A 22,300-nucleotide genomic window follows, 5' to 3' on the forward strand; every position below is an offset into this window, starting at 1 on the left:
AAAAAAAAAAATTAGCTGGGCATGGTAGCACATGTCTGTAGTGTCCGCTACTCAGGAGGCTGAAGTAGGAGGATCACCTGGGCCCAGGAGTTCAAGGCTACAGTGAGCTATGATTGCACCACTGCACTCCAGCCTAGGCAACAGAGTGAGACTCCATCTCAAAAAAAAAGTTTATTATTATTATTTGGAAATAAAGGAGAAGATAACAAAATGGATTGAAAACTGGGAAGACTGTATGTATGAGTTCAGGAGGTGAGGAGGTATTGAGGTAAGGTGTGGAGGGTGGGGACTTACAACAGGGACAAGTGGGAGGCAAGATAACAAAGGTAAGACTTTGAAATCTCTGGTGGAAACGCTGTTGATCAGCAGAATGAGCTAGATAAATAAATAACTCCTGTAAAATCCTGAGATAATGGCATACTCAATGACTTCTGGAGTCAGAAAAACCTTAAAAGGGAGACACGCATGCATTTGGGGCTTGATAGGAATAATCTCGTTGCTGTCCTCAAGGAGCTTAAAGGGTCTACATCAAGTAAGAGTCCTATGAAAAGTTCTCTGAGATACAATAAGGACAGAATTAGGCCAGATAAAATGAAATGCTGAACTACTGATACAAGGCAGTAGACGCAAAATGCAAGAATTTAGAGAGGGGGAGGCACTGCTAAAGATCAGATGGGTTGGAGTGAAGATTGACCGAAGGGAATGGGAAACACAAACACAGATCAGGAGGAAGAGGAGGTAGAGAAAGGTATTTCAGAAGCTAAGGAGGAGAATATGTAAAGTTACTACCTAAGGAGGACACAAAGAAACCAGTTTGGCTGGAGTGGAGAGTTCTGCCAAAGAGAAGAGGGTGAATAAGGTCAGGGCCATGCTGTGGTCCTTAAATGCTGCAATAATAATAATGAGGTGGACTATCAGTGCAGTGAACAAACTTTTAGGGGAGGGAATTTTAGGTGGCTCACCAATGTTGTTCCTTTTAATGTGTCCATTTGACTGTGAAGAGGAATAAACTAAAACTAAACCTGACTCATGTTTGCATATTGCTTGCAATGAGGCTACATGCTTTAATATTTAAAATGAGCTGATTTAAAAGAAGCTAACAAGTCCAGATGGACATGAAGACTGTCAAGACAGTATGCAAATGCAAATGATGGGGCTCACTGCTGCAAAACAGAGCTACAGGCAATGGGCAGTTACCAGAGTTTTATAAGTTGGAGAGTTAAAACGCTTCTTCGGGAAGTTTAGTCTAGCAGCAAGTGGAAATATGGATTTGCACCAGGGAGATCAATTTAAAAGCTCAACTCTCACAACCAACAGATGAGAGAGTTCAGGAGGGCCGGAACCAGGCTGAGCAGAGGTGAGAAGAGAAAGGAAGTGACGGGGTGTGGAGTGAGGAGTGATTCAATAGATTTCAAGAGCAGAAACTGGCAACTCATCCTATGTGGTGTTTTATGAAGATGAATCTTACACAATCTTCAGCACAAGGGTTGAATGAGGATGACAGCTCAGCCAATAGATGAGATAAACACAAGGGACACTTTGAACAATCTACAGAACTTGAGTAATCAAGCTTGGGCATGATTATGTCAGAAAATGCCAAGGATTCTAGCATTAACACAGAGACAGATAATGACTTAGGCCAAGATTTAGGTATCTGGAATCTTAGCACCCTTCACTGAAATGGTCACACTGTATTGCAAAGCACTAAACAACAGAATGCCATATGCCACATGGATAACAAGGCATTTATTTTGCTACTCTTCATCCTGGGCAACCTACCTATCCTGTGCCGGTGCTCCTAATATGAAACACTCATATTTCCCTCATTTCCCAACCCCTCCAGCTCTAAAGCCAGTACATAACACATGATAAAACAGGCAGCTGAGTGAATTTTATTTTATTGCTCAAGGGAAATTTAAACAAAAATGACAACTTGGAAGGACTTTACTCATGAGCTCAGGTCTTCTGTAAAAATAGACACAGTTACACTATTCATCTGGTACATAAACTTATTACGTCTTACCACTTGGTGGATTGGCAGAATGAATAGACTCATTATCTCTTCATTGATGCTTTTCTTAGGAGCTGTCAAGCCCTTCCACTCTACATTTCCTCCAAGAACCCACTCGAAGAATGTCTCTGCTATGACTTGCTCACATAGCACTTAGACACATCCTGCCTTGCATTCCAGTTCCTTGCACTGTGCTTTATCTCTCCCCGAGGGAAGAGACTGACTTCACCGTCGCTCTGAGGCCTCAGACAGAAGGTAGAAACTCCATAACTATTTGTGAAAGAATTCTGTTTGCTCGGTTGAGTACAGCTGCTCCCTTTCTCTTTGAAGTATTACCATTTCACGGGCCCAAAAAATGTCTTATCAGCAGCTATTCAAATTACTTCCCCTCCACCATTATTGTGCAAGAATATATGGATAAAATGACTTACTAATTCAGGAACATTTCAGGGTGTGTCAGGTTTAGGGACACACACTCCATCCTTCAGTCACTGTTCTGCCCAACCACCCACCCTAGGTGTGGTGACTACTAGAATGGCAAATGCCACCTACACCTTACTCTGTAATTGTAAACTGTAAGCTTAGGAATAAGTCTTGATCTGAAATTAGGTCCAGGAGACAAGATATATTAAATTGAAGGTTAATCTTTATTCTCTCAATGGGCTAGAGAAGGAAAAAAAAAAACAAATTAGACAATCTGGGGAACCGGATTCTAGTTCCAACCCCATTTCACTGACTTGAGCTGAGCCTTCAGAACGAGGCGCTAACACTTCTGCATCTTAGTTGCATCATACCAAAGTTGATATGAACAAATATTTGTTTGGAGGAGTAAAAAGCCTGCTGAAACTTAGTGGAAGAATTCACCCAATCATGTTTAACTGCTGTGACCTGCTGTATATCTTTTAAGAAAATATGCATAAACTTCTATCTTATGCCGTCCCTAGGGTTTATGCAGCAGAACAGAGTCATGGATAAGATACTTCCAGGAATATCTACCCTCTTGGAATGGAGCACAAGACTGAACAGGAATGTATCAAATTCTGTACTATTGTAGGTTGTATTATAATGAGATTCTAACTTTGCATGGCAAAGGGGCTTAATATACACTAGACTCTAATACAGCTAAAAGGATTTTTAACTTCCTATTCTCAATTTCTTCTTTTGGCATCTGACATATAAGATGACTCCCTAATTCCTGAAATGCCCTCATTTTAGCTTATATTATATGGTACAATATTGTGGTTCTCCTACTACCTCTCTGATCCTTCCTTCTTTTCAATATTTGTTGCTACCTCTTCCTTCCTCAAGGATCCTACTGTGTCTAGCCCCCCACCACCACTCTACCTTGCCCCACCATACATCTGTTTAATCACCTTTCTCTGAATTCTATTATGGGTTACAGACAACATTATTCTCAAACTTCCAAATTCTAAAAATCTATTCCTGCTCTCCCATTCAAGCCATAGCATATTTTAAATAATTACCACCAAATAAAAAGTTTGACACTTGAAAAACATACCTAAAGCTAAACTCACTACTGTTCCCCAAAGCAGATTTCTTTCCCTGCAAATTCTCTGCAGTCACAATTGCTATTTTGATGTCACCTACTTAGAATGTTGATTCTCTTTTGCTCTCTCCTCTTTTAATCCCTGTATTTAATTTGTTACCAGGTCCAAACTTTGCTTGCAATATTTTGTATTTATTCCTTTACTTTCTATCCCCACTTTTCTCACTGATGTCCTGGCCTTTTCCTTAGGTTGTTACTCTCCTGCTGTTGGCCACATTCCATCTCTAACTCCCCTGACCTGCCTACCAGCTGCCCCACACACCTCTTTCTCAAGTCAAGCCAATTTCCTCAAGGTCAGCCTTTGCACCCACCTCTAACCAGACTTGTGAGACTGAGTTGCCATCCTTTCTTTCTACATGCCCAAATATTAACTGTCTTTAAAGGCTAGCTCAAGTCTCACTTCTTTCATATTTTCCCTTTCCTAAACTCCCTTAGGACAATGCCACTCACTACTTTATTGTATTCTCATTCTCTCCCTCTCCCCATTGCTTCATGAATAATAAGCACAAGGGAAGCAGGATTCAAGCAAATTTACTCAGATCCTCCTTCACAGTGCTAGATACACAATAGTTGTTCAAGAAATGCTTTTGGATTACATGACAATTACCATTCAAACTATATTCTTTATTTTAAAACTTCTGCTCTTATTCCTCTCCCTAGTGATTACATGTTGAATCGGAGCCCATTAGAGTCAGGACACTCTGGACCCCGCTTCCCCACTCCTGTCTTGGCTTTGGAATTTAGCACATGAAAAACACATATCACAGGATACTAAAAGTCCACAATTTTAGAACTTTATTAACAAAGGACCACAAAACCCAGATAGATACTTTCCTTATATGTGGAAAAACTGTTTCTTTCCCCTTGCATTCAGATTTAAACAAAGCCCTTAAATTAAAAAGCAAGGATAACCGGAAACCCTTCCTCTCCAGGTCTCTTGGGAGATGCTGCTCTGAGGCTGACCTTGGTGGTGGAGAAGGTGGGTGTGGGGAGGAAACCTGAAATGCCTAGAATCCACAGCTAAAGCCAAGGAAAAAAAGAGACCCAAATCCACTGGGGCCAGCACATCTCTGTCTAACGCCAAAAGTTCACAGGAACCTCACTTCCTAACTTGTCCTGCTGGATTCTTAAATCTGTTTAAACTCTTGTATTCCTTAACCCATCACCCAGCCACCAAATAACAAGTCCTCCCTAGTTACCTCAAGGAAACAACAGCACACCAGTCACACACCCTACTGTACTCTTCCTAACAGTAACTACAACATTTAGATTTTTGTGAGTCAGCAGAACTTTATAAACTACTTTATAAACCAAGGAAAAATTATAGTTCTACATATATGCAAACCTTTATCATTGCAGTATATACCTTAATTAATCATATGGGTAAGCAAATTACTTGCATTAAAAGCAACCTAAAAAAGTTCTTGGCTTGCATAAAGGTTAATGGAGCATTAAGAAATTATTGCTAGGGGGAAAAAATGAAGAAAACAACATGCAGAACACTCAGCATATTGTCCTAACGAAGTGTTAAGCTGCAATAGACTTTAGCAGTGTAATCATTTTTCTCCTTGACATAAACCGTAAGTACAATATTTAAGTATTTCTTCTCTTCTTCCTTTTTTATTCCTAAACTTTGGTTTGGAGATTCTGCAAGTGATGCACCTGGACAGTCACTGGGAATTTTAACAGGGCTAATGATTAAAATGTCAACCCTACAAACCACATAGAGCCTTTAAGGAGAAAACAGGCAGGTTTCCTAGCCACAGGTACTTTATAAGAGTTGTGTTTAATCCTAGGGTAGGACATGAAATTGCATGTAAGAATTCATCCTTTGAAAGCTCAAAGAAAGCAGTAATGGTGGGGAAATGGGGAGCTGGGAACATTTTTGCTATTTTTCCAAGCTGAAATTTGGAAGGCAAGAAAAAGAGAAAAAGAGAGAGAGACAGAGACCCCAAGAGAGAGACTTGGGACCCTTTTGCAGATTCTATGGCACAAGTCAAGAAGATGTAGCCAGCCAGCTCATAAATTTACTACTAACCACAACTAAATATAATTCAAAACACCTGGAAAGCTTTTAAAAAAAATAAATGAAGTGAAAGACCCTATAGATTTGGGCAGTTGTCAGAATTTGTGCTGCCAGACAGATGGCGTCAATGCTCTCAGGACAATGAGACAAGTCAAAGGCTTAATTCATTCAACTGAGCAGCACCTCTGCACATGGATTACTATTTACACTTCATAACATACACTCCCACGAACGCCATATGTTTAAGAAGCCATCATTGGGGCTGTGAAAAAAAGGAAAAGAAAGTTCCCAGTGAAATTCTCACCATCCTTGGTTACCTGGGTGTCTTCACTTTGTGGTAAATCATTGAGCTGTAACTCTGGATTTGCATACTATTTTGTATACTATTTTATAACATATGTTATATGTTAACATATAACATATACTATATGTTAATAGGAAAGTTATAAAACTTCCTGACATCCTTTGGCTAAACTTGTAGCATTATTCAACACCTTATCAGAAAAACTCTTCTAGACAATGGCTTAGGCAAAGAGTTCATGACCAAGAACCCAAGAGTAAATGCAACAAGAACACATATAAATAGATGGCACTTAATTAAACCAAAAAGCTTCTACACAGCAAAAGAAATAATCAGCAGAGTAAACAGACAACCCAGAGAGTGGGAGAAAAATCTTCACAAATATGCATCTGACAAGGGACTAATATATGAAATCTGCATGGAACTCAAATAAATCAACAAGAAAAAAAAATAATTCCCTCAAAAAGTGAGCTAAGGACATGAATAGACAGTTCTCAAAAGAAGATATACAAATGACCAACAAATATATGAAAAAAATGCTCAACACCACTAATTATCAGGAAAAACAAATCAAAACCAGAATGTGATACCATCTTACTCCAGCAAGAATGGCCATAATTAAAAAATCAAAAAATAACAGATGTTGGTGTGGATACAGTGGCAAGGGAACACTTCTACACTGCTGGTGGGAATGTAAACTAGTACAACCACTATGGAAAACAGTATGGAGATTCCTTACAGAACTAAAAGTAGATCTACCACTTGATCCAGCAACCCCACTACTGGGTATGTATCCAAAGGAAAAGAATTCATTATATCAAAAAGACACTTGTACATGCATGTTTATAGCAGCACAAATCTGCAATAATATGAAACCAGCCCAAATGCCCATCAATCAACAAGTAGATAAAGAAAATCCGGTATATATATATATATATACACCATGAAATACTAGTCAGCCATAAAAAGGAACAAAATAATGGTATTTGAAGCAACCTGGACAGAGTTGGAGACAATTGTTCTAAGTAAAGTTATTCAGGAATGGAAAGCGAAACATTATATAGTTTCACTTATAAATGGGAGCTAAGCTATAAGGATGCAAAGGCATAAGAATGATACAATGGCTGGGTGTGGTGGCTCACAGCTGTAATCCCAGCACTTTGGGAGGCCAAGCAGGCAGATCACTTGAGGTAAGGAGTTCGAGATCAGCCTGGCCAAAATGGTGAATCCTTGTATCTACTAAAAATACAAAAATTAGCCGTGTGTGGTGGCGGATACCTGTAAGCCCAGGTACTTGGGAGGCTGAGCCAGGAGAATTGCTTGAACCTGGGAGATGGAGGTTGCAGTAAGCCAAGAACACATCATATACTCCAGCCTAGGCAACAGAGCCAAGACTCCATCGAAGAAGAAGAAGAAGGAAGAAGAAAGAAGAAAGAAGGAAGAAGGAAGAAGGAAGAAGGAGGAGGAGGAGGAGGAAGAGAAAAAAGGGAGGAGTGGGAGTGGGAGGAGGAGGAAGACACAGTGGGCTTTGGTGACTTGGGGGAAAGGTGGGAGGGAAATGAGGGATAAAAGACTACACATTGGATACAGCGGACACTGCTCAGGTGATAAGTGCACCAAAATCTCAGAAATCGCCATTAAAGAACTTATCCATGTAACCAAATACCACCTGTTTCCCAAAAACTATTGGGAAAAAAATTATAAATAAATAAAGGGGGAAAATGTCCACCTTGCCATATAAATGCTTATTCCAGTAATTTGGAATAAACTCACTGGTTGAGATAGAAATGCCACTGCTTATAGACTACTGCCCCTGCAAGTAAGTACATAAGGGAAAAATTATTCGTTGATCAAAAGAGAGTGCGGACTGGACCACTTAAGCTGAAACAGGTTAATTCAGCAATTTCCAAATCTGAGGCAACTGTAATACTCTCTTAAAGGTTCCTCTAACCTCTAAGGGGGAAAAAAAACAATGCATGGTGTGTGAATATGAATGTTAATAGAAATTGGGTAAACAGAAAACAATTTTTAAAGTTTCACATTCTCAACATGTAACACGCCATGGAATCATAAAATCAGATCTGGCAATAACTGGTCTGAAGCAGAAGAAAAATGACTATGAAAGGCACTAAACCAAAACCTGTGCCATAATCAGCACTATACAGTAGCCAAAAGGTTATGCCAAAGGACAATGTTGGAAAGTAAGTGCTCTGTATGTTCCCAGATTATAATCAATCAACTGAATATACTTCTTAAATAAATGTTTTAATGAAGTACCTACGATGTATTATAGAAGACACATTTTTTGGAGGAGAGAAAATTATTTTCATTGAAGATTCATTTATTCATTTAACCAATATGTATCAAAGGACTTATAAGGCTAGGTGTTAGGATACAGTATTTTTGCGGGGGAAGGAAACACACTTTATACCCTTTAGTATCTCAGGCTACTTGGAAAGGCATTGAGTGGGTGGGACTAACAGAGAAGGAACAATTATAGAAAAATAAAAATATGGGCCTGGGCAACATAGGGAGACCTTGTCCCTACGAACATTTTTTTAAAAATTAGCCAGGTGTGGGAGTACACGCCTGTGGTCCCAGCTTCTCAGGAGGCTGAGGCAGGAGGGTTGCTTGAGCCCAGGAGTTCCAGGCTGCAGTGAGCCACGATCATGCCACTGCATATATATATATATATATATATATATATATATATATATACATACATATATGCATGCAGTGGCATAGATGGTGTATAATCAGGCACTAAGAGGTATGATATTAAGTGCAAGTAGAGCAGCAGGAGTTCAAGGAAGGGGTCTATTAAGTATAAGTTTCTATAGTTGCAGGGTGAACTTGCCTGAGGCTCTCTAACATGGGCAGGTGAGGTTGCTGAAAAAGACAGGGCATTCCAGGCTAGGATATGGAGAGTTCAAACAAATGGCAAGGCAGTGTGAATGGACAGGAGGCAGAGCAGTGCCACTCCTGGTACAGTTCAAGGACAGGTGCCAGCCCCCACACTCCTTATTATCAGTGTTTACAGAGATAAGGACAGAAATTAATAAGCATTTATATTATAGCAATTTGAAAGAGTAATTTTATGTTCATCAATCTAATAAAAATGAAGCTTACATTTTATATGGCTTTATAATTTTATTCTTCTAATGACTTTTATTGTATTTTGTAGAAGTATCAATCTATGATGGTTTACAAGTTAAAATAATTTAAAAGAGCAGGTCTTTCAGCACAGCTGCCATGAGAAGCAGTAGTGGTGATATGTGTCATTCAAGGGGCTAGGCTGTGTATAGAGAGCCGGGGGAGGTAAGGATGGATAAATGAGGTGAGGCAAGATTACCAAGGCCTTGAAATCCAAGCACACAGAAGATTTTATACTGGAGCCAATAAGCACTGGAAAGTCACCCTACATTCATAAATAAGCAAGTGACATAAAGAATGCAGTTATTTTATAGGGCAGAGTCTGGCAGCAGCTTCTTGGGTTTGATTGGAAGGGAGAACAATCTCTCAGGAACCAAAGGGATTAGAGTAACTTGGAAATAGTAGTGAGGAGGCTGAATCTGAATCACCCCTGGCCTGGGTGATAGACAATATAGCATTGGAGATCAAGAGGCAAAGCTTAGATACGCTGACTCTCCAGGAGTAAAAAAGGAAAAACAGTACTCCAAGGTTTCTTGCTGGAGGCCAGACATAAAAAGACCTTGCTTCTCTAAAAGAAAAAGTTAAGCCTTGACAGAGAATGACAAGTAAAGACAGACTAATGAGGAATGCAGGGGACTCAAAACACTGAATTACTTGGAGGATGGAGGAGCTTTTCTGCAGCAGCGGGAGGCCTAGGGGTATAGCCATAGAAAGCAGGAAAGGGCTTAACAGTATCACTTTAAACATTGAAACTCAAGTCTGTATAATCTGCAAATGAATCTATCACATTTCTACCCTGGGATTCCTTTGCACTGTAATGAGTATATTAAAATGGCCACTTGCACAGTACCATGGTTGCAGGAGGGCCTTTCTGTAAAGGTCTAAAGAGCAATGCTTCCCTGGGCCTCCCTTTCACAGGTACCGGCAACAGAAATGTTATCCAAGTTTTAATAGAGTCTAATTAAGACACCCCCTCTGTTCAGGGGACTTCCAGGAAGAATGTTTTATTACGCCTTGAAAACACCATCAATATAAAGTTTACAATTATAACACCAGTCATCTGTGAACATTCAGTTTGTAGCACTTCCAAGGGCATCTTACATGAAGGACAATGGTTTTCCCCCTTGCCATACTTGTACCTGTCAGGGGTTGATGCTTAGGAATTTAATAAGCAGTATTTAATAGACTTGTTATACAAGTATGTTGCTGTTAGTAATTTTCTAAAAGAACATACAGACAAACTTCTCCCCAAATCTGAGAGAAGGTCTTACTGGATAAGATACCATCCACCTTGTATGAGAAATGCACTGTTTACTCTCCAAAGGGTTTATCTTGACCTAAAGGTGGGGGACTACTAACAACTTTGGACAAGTGTAGAAGATAGCAAAAAACTATGTGGCTGCAGTCTCCTAAAAAGAGGTCATACTTCTAGAAATTTCAATAAACAGGTGATATCAATGGACTTTGGCCAGTGAAATATTTTATCAATATAAGGTGGGATGGGAGTACCTATGAGAATAAGAATATGTCATTTAAAAAAATGTGTTGGGCAATATAAGCTAATTCCCTCATCAGCATTCTGATGCTTTGGGCTTTTGGTTTATTCCACACCTGTGTTAACTGTTCCTGAACATGCCATGCATTTTTCCTTATTACATAATCTTCTGTTTTTGAAGATTATCAAGTTTAGCAGCCTCTTCTAAATAAAAGCAAGTATATATTCCTTACACTGGCATTTTCTAAACTGTGAATTATGTAACACTTGGTTCTATGAGAGGTTTCTATGTGTTCCTTAAAAAAATGAACTATGATTGTCCCATGGTCAAGAAAAAACCAAGGAAACATACAAACAGATTAAAAGCCATGAAAAGTCCCACATTAAAGAAACATTAAATTTTTCATTTAACTCATCATTTTGGAAATAATCTGCTAGTGGAAAGAGGAAGGTAGATTCCTAAGTATTTTCTTCAATAACTTTTTTGTAAATTAAAAATGAGAAAGGATGCAAAATTAAACCATAAATACAAGGGGAAACTCTTAATCATCTGAAAGTTTTACCACATATGAATGTGCTAAACATCATATCTGCTAACATAAAGATTAAAAGACTTAAAGGATTTTAAAAACTTAAACAGACAAATCTTTTTGTATGTTTAGCTAAGGAAGAAACTATTTTCATGTCACTAAAAGAACATTCTATGTAGGTGTTCTAAAAACATGTTAATTGTTAACAAATAAAGAAAATGATTAAATAAAGTAGTACAAGAAGCCAGACATCTGAGCATACGGCAAACCAACAACACCTCTGCAATTAAATATACACCGTTTTTTTAAATCTGGAAGAATAACAAGGTTTATTAACAAAAATAATCAAGATAGTACTCAGTTACTATAATTGTTTAAGAAGTAAGCCAGGTCCAATTTTAAAAGCTTTACAATACTAGAAGTAGATAAGCAAAGTCACCATGATAGAGTGAAGAGAGCATCAACTAAGATAACATAAGAAAGATCACAAGAAAAACAAATAGAATAAGATGGACGGCCTCACAAGTATATAAGAAAGACTACAGTTCTATGGCAAATAACCAATGCAAATAAAAGAATTGTTGCACACAGCAATAAAAGAAATTAAAGCAACAAGACAAATTAAGGAATTAAGGCTATCTTTTCATAACATTAAATCATCCCTCAAATCTACTTGAATATAAATTTAAAAAGAAAAGTTCACTGCAAAATTAAAAATATAAGATGAATATATTACTAAATTTTATGCATTAAATATTAAAATAATTAAAAATTGGATTAATAAAATCTGACTCTGGTTATAAAAATACATGTTTAAAATGGTTACTCTCTCCTTGAACTCTAGGTATTTGAAAAGTAAATAAATAAATGAATGAATTAAATGGTTACTCCCTTCAAGTTTCCTAATGCAAATAAAAAGAGCAAGACATTAGTCACAGACTGAAAAAAAGCACATCTTAAATCAAAACACAAGGACACTATAAAATGATAAACAAAGGAAATAGGAAATGATCTTTTAAATACTCAGTAAATTCTGTAAAATCTAATGATTTTTTTAAAACAAAAAAACTGATCAATTCAACATGACAAACATAATCCTAGTTAGAGAATTATTCCATTATCTGAATGAGGAATCAAATTAGCAACAAAAACAACAATGAAAGAATTCAGTATATCTAAACAAGACAATACAATCATCAGGCTTATATGAGTCACGTAAAAATTTTTGGGAAAATGTTCTTTTTCACAATAATTTGTAATATACTCAAACACAAAGACATTCTCAATATGAAATGGCAGAATTTCTACACAGCACAAGGCAGTAAGATAGGAAATGGGACATAAGAACACAATCCAACCACATAGAAATCATAAAAATATCTTTCTTAAATGGCAACTGAATAAAGAACTAATTAAAATACAAACAAGGAATTAAAATGTATCCATAGCTCTACAAGCCTGTCTTAAGGGGAAGTTTGAAAAAAACTAACAAAATTGATAAACTGCTACTACAGTTAAAGGAGAAAAGCAGACAAATTATTGACTTTAAAGATATATTTTAGTTATACTTAATAAAAAAAACTTTTAAAATTATTAGGGAATTCCATATGTAAACATGCTACAAATCACAAAAAGGAATAAGTTTCTCAAACAAACAAAAAAACAGCCCAAGTACCCAAAATGAGAGAAAGAATCTAAATAGACCAAAGAAATAAGTGATATTGCCAGGCACAGTGGCTCACACCTGTAATCCCAGCACTTTGAGAAGCCAAGGTATGAGGGTATTTTGAGGCCAGGAGTTTGAGACCAGCCTGGGCAACATAGTGAGATCCTGTCTCTACAAAAAAAAATTTAAAAATAGTTGAGTATGGTGGTGCACACCTATTGTCCTAGCTACTCAGGAGGCTGAGGTGGAAGGATCGCTTGAGCCCCAATATTTGAGACAACAGCGAGTTATGATTGCATCACTGCCTACTGCACTCCAGTCTGGGCAACAGAGTGAGACCCTGCAGAAAGAAAAAGAAAAAGAAAAAGGAGAGAAGAGAAGAGAAAGAGAAAGAGAGAAAAGAAAAGAAATAAGCAATATTATCAACACACTTCGAAAGAAACAAAAAAGACACAAGTGGTTCAAATATTAAATAAATAATAATCTTATAATACAAATGGTTCCTAAAAGTGCTCTATCAAACTTATTTTCATGAGACTAAGGGCAGTTTGATTACTAAATCTGACCTGTGGCTAAAATCTCACAAGGAAAATTATAGATTGTTCCTATTTCTGGACACTGATGCAAAATTCTAAATATAATATTAGCAAGCTATACATCAACACTTTAAAAGAATTGTTTGTCATGATCAGTTGGATTTTAGTCTGAGGTTGCAAGGCTGATTTTAAATAAAGACAACAATTCATAAGAAAAATAGTAAAAATACAATTCAGTGAATAAATCAGGTAAAAAATCTAAAAATTCAACATGTTTCTAATTTTAAAAGTAGAAGGATTTTCTTTTATTATCACAAATACGATATGTCTCAAAGAAGTCAACGTTATTAAGGGAGACACATTAGAAGTAGTCACCTAAAATAAAGAAGAAAAACCTCACAAAGATATCCAGTCATCATTCCTAACTATGTTAGAAAATGTTGATCATTGTAATCCAGTAAGAAAAATAAATGAGTAATATAAGAAGATAAAATAAAAGCAACAATATTTTCACAATATAATTACATAACCTAAAAGACCAAGATGTTTGAGAAACAAAATTAAGAATAATGAGTTCAACAAAGGCGAAAATTATAAGATAAAATCACAAAAATCTATTGCATTCCCACTCCAATAATAGATATCTACCGAATACAATTAGGACAAAAATCCCTTTTACCACAGCAATAACCATCAACATTTTACATTTTTAATATATATTAAATACATATGTCTATAAATATATTGTTTTTATTATTATATTAATGCAGTATTAAAAATTTTATATACATTATATATAAAATATATATTAATATTCATTTTAATATATCTTATATTTTACCTGTATACATATACATTGTGGGGATTAAGCATGGCAAAGATGACAATAGTTTAGGCCTTCCTTTCCACCTGGACACTTGCCGAATCTTGTCAGTTACCTCGGTAATATGACAATATGACACACAAAAAGCTTGCCATCTAAATACGAGGTTAATGTCAGTTCCTCAGAACAAGAGGTTAGAAGCAGATGGTTTGTATAAAAGAAATGAATGAAACGAAGCACAAGTAAATGAGTATGAAGTACCACATTCACCCATTATGTTAGTAAAAAAAGATTAAACCAAATAACTGTGGGGCTACATGGATAATGAAGACACTCAAGAAAGTGTTTACACTACGGCATATATCAACTGTGCTGTTCTGAGCTAGTACTCCCAGTTCAGAGAACAGGTGTCCCCCAAAATAGACCTCTCATATTCCATCTAAAAGAGTGCTTTGTTCAAAAGATGTTCCTCATAGCTGTATTCATGATTTATTTTTAAAATCCCAGAGATGTGACTGAAACAACTCTGGTATAGCATTTATTCCCCTCACTCACTGATCATTCATTTTAAGTGATTTGCACGTGAACAAAACATGCAGTCTCTACACCAAATTGTAATGTTAATTACATGCAGTTTTTTGTATACCAGTTATACAACAATAAAGCTGGGGGGAAAACATATAGTCTCTAATTTCAAGGAATCTATGTGATATTATTTAATTTACCTATTAAAATAAGTATTTGTAGCACAATATATGGAAATTAATGTACAAAATAACATTAGTTAGAAAAACCTATAACAAAAAAACTGCATGCCCACTGATGAAAACAATGTGAAGAGATTTTCTCTCTACACACACACCAATAGAAACAAAGGAGAAAGACAAGAATTTGTAAGAGATAGACAATAATATAAATAGTTGTCATTTTAAATGTATAGAATAGTTTTCAATACAGGCACACAAGCTTTCACTGCATCTTTTAGAATGCTTTCAATAGCAGTGTTTGGCATTATTTAGCTGCTTCTATTCTACAGCCGTACCTCTTAGAGAGGGCCAGCCTTTATGTATATGTAACTCAGTATATTTCTCTTTTTCTCTCTCCCGTGTTTCTCTTTTAAATGCCAATAACACAAAACTGAAGTACTTCTTGTAAATTACTTGCTGCATTTACTGAAAAAGGGGTTTTATGTTCTCTTTTCCTAATTTTAAAACCTGATGAATTGAACACGTTCTATTTCTTTACTTTGTAACAGTTGCTTTTTTCCCTCTCACCACCCTTAATTGAATTCTTTCAGCGGCCCTTGATTGAATTTTAAGGAAAAAAAAGTTATTCAATCTGGTTTTATATGATGCTGTTTGTTGGAATATAAAAAGAAATCCTGAAAGCAGACATTACAAGTCTCCCATCAGGGGCAGGAGGCTTCTCTACATTTATGCTACCCTGGGCCCTTCAAGTCATTCAAAGGCATTTTATAATATTTATTCTCAAAACTTCCAACTGTCTTTTTTTCCCCCCTAAATGCCACCTGCATTAAAAGCAATGTTGTTGTCTCTGTTGCTACTTTGCAAAACAGCACAAAATTAGCAGGGCAAAACAGAGAAAGAAACGACAGTAAAAGCGAAAAGAGAAACTGCCACTAAAGCCAGGATAATCACTCCCAGATCCCCTCCAATATAGGCTGACTGGTTCTAGTTGGAGACATTACAAAGTTCTAAGACTCAGAGGCAAAAGTACAGTGGATCTGAAGGCTTAAACTGATTTCCTTAATGAGGCACTACGAGTTTGGTGAATTGAATCTTGAGAACATTTATAACATTGGTTTCAGCTTCATATTTAGCGTATACACAATTAGTTGTAGTCCAAATACATTATTCTCTGAGTTCTTTTGCTTTTCTCTCTCAAAAATAGTTCAACAGCTGCTGCTGTCTGGCTGCTAGTAACAGAAAGGAATAAATTTAGTAATATTTGGATTTAAATCCTGAATCTTGAAAGACTTGGCTTTTATACTTTAAAACTTCATTGAAAAAATAAGTAAATAGGAATTAAAAACCTGCTAAGACTGAGATGCTAAAGCTGAGGCATGGAAAAATGAAAGAAAATATCCATGGTATTTTCTGATGCAATTTCAACATGCAGTTTTGTTTGTTTGTTTGATCATCATTTCATGGTTGGGTTGTACTATAAGAGTTGAGTTTCCAGTTTAAAAAGTAGAGAAAGACATGCGTAAGGCTCAGAGACAGAGGAATGCATTAACCATGAAATCAGAAATTAGAATAGGATTCAAGCAACTTCAGCTGTGTGGGAGAATGGATGCTGGAAAAAGAATTCACAGAAACTTTTTGGATTATAGTGTAGAGAAATGACGGCTCATTGGGGAAAAAACTTTTAACAAATGTTATTGGGGAAACAATTAAAATTCATTCCAGATGAGTCAAGGATTCAAGCTTTTTTTAATTATGAAAAACTATAAGAAAATGCAATGGTGCACTTAACACTCAGCATGCAAGAGAATTTTATTAATATCAAAGCAAAAAAATGAAAGGGTCACCTATGCGTGATGAATATGACTACATAAGTACATTTTGCAATTATAGAGGCAGTACAAAATAAGTTCATTTTAAAATTAAAAAGTTTAAAAGAAAAGCAATATAGATAGAAGTAGCCGTAATTTTGATGGAGAAATGACTTAATATAGAAAATAATAAAGTTCTGATACACCCTTATGGTTAATACTACTTTCCCCTAGATAAGTGGTTAAATATATAAAAATATTACACCAACAAGAAAGTAACAATAGAAAATGGTCAGCCTTATCAGCAATGAAAGCCCTGCATACCTATTAGCTTCCTAAAACTAAATGGTATATCATATTTTATTCTCCTGAAAAGCAATACCAGTTATTAAGGATACAGTACTCTATTAGCTCTGGATGAATTGGTCAAAGAAACAAATACTGGAGAAAAATCCATATTTTCAGTCTTTGGTATTTTATATACTGGTCATTTCCATGCACCACTATGATAGTTTTGTAACTTTCAATGCATATTTTCAGCAGTTCAGATTCTTTCAGATTTTTTTAAATTTCAGATTCATTTCTAGTAATCTATATCTTAGGCAATCTTTCATATATTTTTCTCCACTTTATTTCAGCCATTAAGTGAAACTGCTTTTGGAAATTTGGCTGACATTAATGTTTCCAATTACAAGTCCATTTATCCATAAATAGTTTTTATATACTTTGTTATTTTACAGTATCTAAAACATACTTTTTAAAAAGCATTTTGGGCTCTTTTAAATTATTTTGCTTCACTAAAGCCTGTATTCTAAAGAGCAACAGCTTCCAACAGGGTTGAGGGAATGGCTGAATTTTTTGTTAGGTATTCCTAAAAGTAGCATTAGATTGTAGATACTATGTTAACACTGTAATGTAAAATTAAGGGAGACATATACAGACATATAATTAATTCAGCATTCCAATAATCATAGGAATATTTATATATTTAACCCTAAATACATTAGACAGTACTAGAACTTTAATATGACTAGTTAGCATTTGCTTCAATATAAAAGAATTATAGAAAAAATAAAGTAAAGAAAGCAGAGCTAAAGAGGTAAAGCCAGCAAGGCAGCAGAATATTTTTTTGTTTTTGAATCATGTTGGTCAAAGGATACAAAATTTCAGATAGGGGAAATAGGTTCAAGAATCTATTGTACAATAATGGTGACTACAGTTAATAACCATATAGTCTGTATTCTTGATAATAGCTAAGAGACTACATTTTAAATGTTCTCATCACAAAAAAGTATATGTGAAGTGATACATATGTTAATTAGCTTGATTTAGCTATTCCACAATGTACACATTTCAAAACATCATAGTACATGATAAATATATACAATTTTTATTTCTCAATTAAAATGAATCACCTGAAAGTTTACCTAATAATGGAGGAAAATTTTAAATTTTAGGAATACACTGACAAACACATTGAGTTGGCTGTCAGAAAATAAATTATATTTTGTTAAGTAGGAAGAATGAACAGAAATGATTCAAAACAGGTAAAAAGCTTCGGAACCACCCTGTGATACACAGAAATGAGCAATATATAAGAATTATAGACAAGTTCATTTGTTCAAACAAATCATCTGCTTCTCAAATGTTTTCTAATTGATCAGTAATTAAATAAACTCTGGCGTATTTGTGAAGGACTAAACTCTCATCATCAAAAGTGAAAAATGACCAATGTGTGGCACATGGTGGGAGAGGTGGGCTGTATGCAAGACTTTACTAAAATAAAGGGAGAAAAGAAACATCTTTTTCAGTAAAGATGACAAGGATACAAAGAGATTACAGAGTTGTATAAATAGTAGGTTCTTTGTAGGGAAGACATTGCCTTCTTTCTTTCAAGGTATTTCAGCATGCATTTAAAAAAATCATGGTTATCTTCAAACTATTTTTGCTTGTTTCAAAGAAGGAAGTTCCCCTTATCTTCTCTAAAGTTGGCTCCCTGTCCTGTGTTTTGATTATCTTCCTCCTCACCTTTGTGAAGGTTGTGCCTCAACTGTCCCCACCAGACCTCTACACCTCCAATGATGAATTTAAAATAAGACAACACCCCTTTAATCATGCTTTTCCCTCTGGCAATCCCCCACCCTTCCACACATACTTTGCTCCTACCTTTGTCTTCCACATTGGTTTTTAAAAAGTCCACCCTCTTGGGAGAGTGTACCAACCCTCTCTCAACATTACACTCACTAAATAAAAGGCACACTTAAAATAGGTTAAATAGAGGTTAAAATCATTCTGTAAGGATTTTCAAAAAGAGATTTTAAGATTAGCAGGCAGCAGCTACAAACAGAGACAATTAACATGTTTTTTTGTCTTTTGTTTTTCGTTTTTTTTTTTTTAAATCAAGACTATAAAGAAAGGAAATTAAGCCTTACATTATGTTTATATCCAAAGTGTTTTCCTATTGGTTAGGGTCAAGGAAACCTTTTAAGTACATTGTATTTGTAGAAGTAATCTTAGACATGCTCCAATATAACACTTTCATTTTACAGATGAAGACACTGATGCCCAGGGCTGTGTTAATGCTGGCTACCTTCAACTGAGCCCGTGCTCTATGCCAAGCCAGTACTTTACATGCATCCTCTCGTGTAAGTCTCAGGACAATCCCCATTCAATAGTTCAGGAAACTGACTCAGAGCAGTTATTTCCCAAAAGTAGTATGGGACAAGCTATATAATCTGTGGGGCCCAGTGCAAAATGAAACTGGAAGGTCCCTTACTCAAAAACTATTAAGAATTTCAAGATGGTGAGTGCAGAGGATTAAACCCTGCACATGCAGGCCCTGTGAGACTGCACAGGTTGCATGCCCATGAAGTCTACCCTGGGTATACCATTAGTAAATGTGGTAGAGCTGGAGCTTAAACCTACTGCCCTCAGATCTCAGAGTCCTTACCTGTACTCACTACTTTATTCTGCCTCCTGGGGAATTTAAGGGATCGGCTTACCCGAGGTCATACCAACAGAGATAAAATCTGAACGCAGGCAGCTAGACTCTAGTTTGCCTGTGGCCACAAAAGACCCTTTTGCGCCATGTCCTTCTCCCAGGTGATTGAGATCAGCTAGTTATGGGCAACTGGGGAGGAGCAGCTGTCACCATCACAGCTGAATCGGCTTGCTGCTGCTGACTGGCCCGGCCCAGCCCTGCCCACCACCTGCTCTACAACTAAAATCAGCCTGTGTACAGCCTGGGCTTCTAGAGGGAAAAAGAAAAGACACTAGGAGATGAGAGGGTGAGTGTTCTTTTATTATTTTTTTCTCCCTCCAGAGGTCCTCTATAGGGGGAATCTGGACACAGATACTTTGAAAAAGTCCCCTTATGGTCCTCATATACAACCTTGTGTAATGACTACCGATTTAGTCCAATAAGAGGAGAAATGAAGGAGTTTCAGATACCTCTAAAAATGTGACAACATATGGCAACTGTGTCACTGTAGAGGTTACACTAGATTTGGAGGGAAACATACCAGGGTTTAGCATTTCCACCCTGACATTTATTTGATGTCAGACTTTGGCCACATTGTTTCACTTCTTTGAGCCTCAATTTCCTCATTTATAAATTGCATATGCAACATCTATTTCCCTGTCTTGTGAAGTGTGCACTAAATTCGCTGCACTGTGCTTGACACATATATATTCATGAAATATTTAAAAGACTGTGAAAAAGTCCTGTATGCACAATAACTTTTTCTCAAGGGTATATTCAATGTTAGGGAGCACTGCCCTAATATATTCATTTTATAAGGGAAACATCCCTAATCTCAGTGCCTGTTTCAATTCCCCCTCCCTCAAAATAGATATACTCTAAAATCCCTCCCTGCTCTTCAACTCCACTCAATAAACAGCTTATTTAGGAAATAATCCAATCCAAAGGAACAATCCAAATAAAATCTAGGGAACCACAGGGTTCTGAGATACCACTTTGGATATCTACTATTTGTAATGCAAGTTTATTCTGATAAGAGACCTTTTCTTCCACAATGTCTTATCTGTGTCCTTGCTTCCTTAACGAGGCTTAAGAAACACTTCTTTCCTGGAGGGATTTTTATTGTTTTCTTCTCAAGTAAGCAAAATTAGCCTAAGTGCATCTGCCTTGCTTTTCCTAGAACCTCAAATTCCACCAAACAAGCCTCCCCCCAAACAGAACAAACTGACAATGGGCTCAAGTTTATCTTTGCTGCCATATCAAAATGCTGTCTCCTGCTGTCGTAACCTTTGAAAATGCCTTGGTATTTACTGTGACAGCAGAACACTCCACTGTAAAAATAGTTATGTACACAGACAAAGCCTGAAAGAAAACACAAAAATAATGAAAGCTGCTGTTTTAGAAGGATGTTAGTCCTGGTATGCTATTCCCACATGCCTGACATTAAATAGAAATTTTAAAGGTAGTTCTTTTGCATAGATGACTACAAATTAAAAGTTTTCAGTACCCTCTCCTTGCACAAAACCATCACTTTGTAACATCACCCTTACCTCCTTCCATTTCAGGAGTCTTTAACTATTAGTGGCTGTCTCTTCTCCCTTTGCCTGTTCGCATATCTAGCAATATTTGATACCAATGATCACTTCACCCTGGAAATCACCTCCTGTGGATTTTTCTGACATTATCCCTCAACCATTTCTATGCTGGCTTCTCTCAGGGTTCTGATGCTGGCTTTGTTACCAACCAAATTTTTCACTTTAGGAGTGGTTCTCAAACTTCAGCCTGGGTCATACTCCCCTGGAGGGTTTGTTAAAATAAAGTATTGGGTCCCATTCCCAGAGTTTCCCCTTCAGGGATTTTGGGGTAGGACCCTAGAGTTTTCCTAACAATTCCCAGGTAATGCTGTCACAGCTGTGGACCACACTTTGAGAATAACTGCTTTAGGTAAGAGAGAACTGAACACGATTAGACCAGGATTTCTCGACCTCGATACTACTAACTTTATTGTCAGGGGCTGTCCTGTGCACTGTAGGATGGTTAGTGTCATCCTTGGGCTGCACCCACCAGATGCCATACCCCCAGCCAATTTTGACAATGAAAAACATCTCCAGACATTATCAAATGTTCTCTGGAAAAGCAAAATCACTCCTGGTTAAGAACCACCAAGTTAGACTAATGACCAAGCTCTCTTTCCATGAAGCGATGAAGCCTCTTCTGCTTGTTCAAAGGATGCAGGTCTTTCTCATGATTTGGTCCTTTTTGTTTAATCATTCATGCATCCATCTTACTATGTGTCAGTCACTGTGGGGATACTTGGATTGATAAACATGTCCCAACTCTTAGAGTACTCACAATTAATAGATGAGACAGTGTGATCAAGTAGGCCCAAGAGACTATGGGGACATGGAACACAGGGTCATGGTAAGTTTTCTGAAAAATGATAATAAAGATAGGAAAGAGCTGGCTAGACAAAAGGGATGGGAGAGGAGAACTCCAGGAAGAGGGCAGGGCATATGCAAAGATGATGAGCAGAAGTTGAGAGTCAGAAAACTGCCAGCTGTTCCATATGGCTGCAGGCAATCCTATTTTATTCCCTTGTAGGAAGAGGGTAAGTGGAGGAAAATATTATCAACTCTTTACTTTTCTATGAATCACTTTTAAATCTTTTTATCTCCTATATCCATCTCTGGTAATTCT

The 22,300-nt window shown here is 36.7% G+C and overlaps 1 protein-coding gene across 3 annotated transcripts in view; it reads right to left on the reverse strand.

The window, feature by feature from the left end:
• CLCN5 (chloride voltage-gated channel 5) overlaps window positions 1-22,300 on the reverse strand; it is a 163,233-nt gene that overhangs the window by 91,689 nt on the left and 49,244 nt on the right. The gene's annotated exons all lie outside the window — the stretch shown is intronic.

The sequence above is a fragment of the Cebus imitator genome, unplaced genomic scaffold (genome assembly GCF_001604975.1).
Source record: "Cebus imitator isolate Cc_AM_T3 unplaced genomic scaffold, Cebus_imitator-1.0 Scaffold520, whole genome shotgun sequence".
Classification (NCBI taxonomy): Eukaryota; Metazoa; Chordata; class Mammalia; order Primates; family Cebidae; genus Cebus; species Cebus imitator.